Raw genomic sequence first — 3,973 nt, 5'->3', positions numbered from 1 at the left:
AATTCGAATTGGTCGAACACCCAACGTATTCACCAGATTTAGCCCCCAGTGACTTTTTCTTATTTCCAAACTTGAAAAAATGGCTCGGTGGACAGAGATTTCAAGACAACGAAGATGTCATTGCCTCTGTAAGTGCTTATTTTTCTCAAAATGTGACATATAAATAAAGTCGGCTAATTGTATTTCTCTTCAAACAATTGAATTTTTCAAAGCTTCGTAAACAAAACTTTGTTAACTTGTTGATTTAAGTTAACTGAAAAAAGGATATCGGCAGCAAGTCCGCTTTGGATAGCTGTCGAGAGATCCTTGCACTCCCTATCCGTATCTCCGCGCTCGCCAAATTGTAATGCTTTCGAGCATGGCTTCATGACATAGGTCTGGCTACTATCTTGATTGGCGTGAGTGAAACACAAATTAATCGAGTTGGATCTTGAAAAGCACAAATGTGGAAGAAATAGATTAGAATTTGTTGTAATATCCTAAGAATTATATTGATTGAAAGTCGCTCAAAATTATTTTAATTTCCAATTATTATTTGTAAATGCGAATTTTATAATGTAAAAATTATAATACGCAATGTTTAATTTTTTCTATAATAATCTCTTAAATGAACGTAATGACTTATATTATCCTTTCTAAATTTGATAAGATCTATTTATAGATTTAGAACTTAAATTTTCAATTAATCACGCGAGAATAATTGATGTCGTTTAATAATTTAAATATATTAGATCTGGTTTACGAAAATACTGGGATATTTGCCATTCCTATCTATTGCATACGTAGCATCAGTATGCCGGATAGTCACCGTCCGCATCTAACCCTAGCTAACTGATAGATACTAGCCGCGCCTATCAAAGATGGTTCGGCTCAAAATACTACAAGGATGCGGAGCATAACCATCTAGCATGCGGAGGCTTACAAGAATATTAGAACAACATATTCTTTCAGATTTTTTTCGTATCTAGACTCATTCTTGCCAAAAAATGCCAAAAAAGGTATACAATTTTGGAAAATTCTAATACATTCTCAATCATAAATGATAATAACGTGAAAATCTGCCTATTCATTGTTTGCACTCTGCATATTCGAATGAAACTTCAACAAAAGCATCTCTTTTATGTCCCCGTTTTCGTAGAGATCTTCATATTCTGCATTTTCTGTGTAATTAATTATAGTTATTGATAAAATTGCTTAATGCTATACAGTCTTTGTCAAATTCTTGACATGTCGCTCATGGTTTGCATTCCATTTTCAACTCAAATTTTGAAATTTATTTTCAATTTATCTTACATGCAGGGTCTAAAAGTGTAGTGCAAAATGAGATAATGTTTTACTAGTGTCAGATATCATTTAGTTTTTATAACCCACTGTGGGTTTGTGATCGGGCAGTGAACGACTTCGCTGTAATAGCAGGGCGGTTGCTGGCAGTATTGGTAGTCAATCTCGCTAAATCTGAATGAGTTAAATGTAACTAATTAGCAGTCAAATTTGACTAATTGTAGAAGCAAGAATTCAGTAACTGATAATTGGTCAAAAATAACTAACTGAATTGGTTACTTTCGTCAGACAAAAATGTGTCAATTGGTTGGTCAAAATTTACTAATTGATTAGTCAAAAATGAGACGCTTTTGATAAGGCGCGCATGTCCATAACGCAAATGTATATTTCTAAGACATCAACTTCAAATCGTTTTTTAAATTGCATTATGAGATTTATTTTTAATACGTGGCACTTATCGCAGCAAAGAAAATAAGTACTAATTAAATAACAAAAGTACAAATTAGAGACCCTTTTTTAAAAGCAAAAATCCTCTATTTTCCCTAAAATTGAGCCGGTGAACCACTCTAATACCTGTTGCAATATAAAAAAAAACTGAAGCGAGTTTCTCATATATATTTATTATAAACTCACTTTTTCTCCGTTTTAATCAAGAAGTCCGAGGTATTTCTCGTGAATTTCTGTGACAGACAGTGTCTTCTTTGAAATCCACTTCCTTTCCTATTCTTGAAAGTCTGTTTTAATAACAAAATAATCTTCTCTTTTTCTGCGTCAACAACTTGACAGTGGCTACGTTGAGAAATTCACTAATGAATTGGTAGATCCTAGAAATGATTAATATAAATTTGTCCTTTTTTTTGACTAATTAAATTAACAAGGTACAAACAGTAACCCGTTGACTCATTCATTAGTGAAAACCTTAAAAGTAGCTAATTTTTCACTCAATATTGAGTATACGGATTGAATTTTTTTAATTTTAACTAACTCATATTTAGCAAGTATCAGTATTTTTTATATAAAGCTTATTTTCTCCATGTGAGAAACTTTGATATAAAAAAGTATATTATTTCATTTACGGTGGTTTTACCTGCAAAAAAGTATAATTGAAACCCATAATTTTGGTAAATTATGAATCCAACTAGAATATTTTTACGAGTAAATACTATTTTTTCTTCAAAAGCAGGATAATTATGTATAACTTATTTAATACATGTCTGCAAATGTTCATCAAATTCGATTAAATAGGTTTTGGCTATAAGTGCGTCTACATGTTGAAAATAATTAACGTTTCGTTAATTTCATTCTAACTTTCTAACTTGCTTATCATGCTCTATGCCAATATAATTACACACAGCAACCATGTTATTTATTTATTTAAATAACACGTTCGTTCGGCAACACTGATCTGACCCACATTGCTGATCAATCTCTGTAGCTATCACCCCAATTGAAGATCCTTACAAAGTCGTCATGTGAGTTTCCCTACTTGGGTCCATTAGTTTCCAAGGTCTTCTGTTTCAGGAGTCATTCACTCTACTGACACTCTTTTCAATAATTATTTGCCGCCATTCTTTTCTGTCCTGGCATACTTCACTAGCTTGGTTTACGTCCATGCATTTTTTCATGCAGGCTCTCGTGCTTAGGTGGCTTCTTATGTCTCTTCTAACTACGATCTCATTTACACATTCTCACTATTCTTTCCGCGGTCTGCATCTGGACACACTGCCATTTAATTTACCTTGATACAGTTTTTTCGTTAGTCGTTCAATTGGCATTCTCTCAACATGCCCGAACCATCTTAACCGATTTCTTTCCCATGTGTCTACTGACGTCTCTTCTGCACCACATTCTTTGAGAATTATTTCGTTACTCACTTTGTCCATACGAGTTTTCCCGCATATTATGCACAAGAATCTCATGTCAATTGCATTACTTTACTCTTATCTTTTTCTTGACAGGTCCATGTCTCGCTACCGTATAGTATAGGCCGTACAAATATTGAACTATGTCTTGCTATTTTAACTTTATTTGATATATTTTTACTTCTGATAAGGGGCCCTGCTCTACCAATAACCTTCTTACCTGCGTTTATGCGTCTATCTATCTCATCATCTATCTTCCCGGCCCTAGCAAAGAAGCTACTGTGGTATACCAACTTATCAACTTTTTCAATTCTCTCATCATTTGATACAATATTGCGTAGTGTTTTCTCAATCTTTCCTTGAAACACCATAGTTTTTGTTTTATTTGCGTTAATGTTGAAGCAAATGCTCATCATACCTACATTCAGTTTATTAAATATTCTTTGTAAGTCTTCGATTGACTCTGCCATAACAACCTTATCATCTGCGAATGCTAACCCACGTACGCTTACTGTACGTGGGTTGTACTGATACTTGCTATCCCAGCTAGAAAGTATCGCTGGATTTCGTCTTCCTAAACAGTTAACTGTATTGAACAGAGTTTCTTGGAGGCAAAATATAGGTGCAGTATCTAGAAAATTTATCTGTAATGTCTATATTTCTATTTCTAAACAAGTATAGTTGTCACATCTAACCAGGTTCAGCTAGATATTCTAGGTGAAAAATATAACTAAACTTGACAGCCTATCTAGCTGCGTTTTCTGGCTGAAGTGTCTATAATTTTTTCTAGCTAATAGGCCGATATATCTTTGGGTATAATGACGCAAAAA

The sequence above is a fragment of the Belonocnema kinseyi genome, chromosome 8, assembly GCF_010883055.1.
Source record: "Belonocnema kinseyi isolate 2016_QV_RU_SX_M_011 chromosome 8, B_treatae_v1, whole genome shotgun sequence".
Taxonomy (NCBI): domain Eukaryota; kingdom Metazoa; phylum Arthropoda; class Insecta; order Hymenoptera; family Cynipidae; genus Belonocnema; species Belonocnema kinseyi.
This window is presented reverse-complemented; position numbering follows the sequence as displayed.